Below are 397 nucleotides of genomic sequence, written 5' to 3' on the forward strand. Positions count from 1 at the left end.
TTATAACAGATGTAATTGATCATCAGATTACCTGAGGAATCATTTTATTGCATGTAAACCATGTTGGTCATCATGCACATCTATCCATCCATTTTCTGATCTGTTTTTTCCTCGCAAGGGTTGCGGGGGGTGGGGGGGGGGTGCTGGAGCCTATCCCAGCTGTCTTCAGGCAATAGGCGGGGCACACCCTGAACTGGTCGCCAGCCAATCGCAGGGCACACAGAGACGAACAACCATCCGTGCTCACACTCACACCTAGGGACAATTTAGAATGTTCAATCAACCAGCCATGCATGTTTTTGGAATGTGGGAGGAAACCGTGGTACCCAGAGAAAACGCACGCAGGCACGGGGAGAACATGTAAACTCCACACATGAATATCGAACCCACGACCTCT

This window comes from Hippocampus comes, unplaced genomic scaffold (assembly GCF_001891065.2).
Source record: "Hippocampus comes isolate QL1 unplaced genomic scaffold, H_comes_QL1_v1.1 scaffold201, whole genome shotgun sequence".
Lineage (NCBI taxonomy): Eukaryota > Metazoa > Chordata > Actinopteri > Syngnathiformes > Syngnathidae > Hippocampus > Hippocampus comes.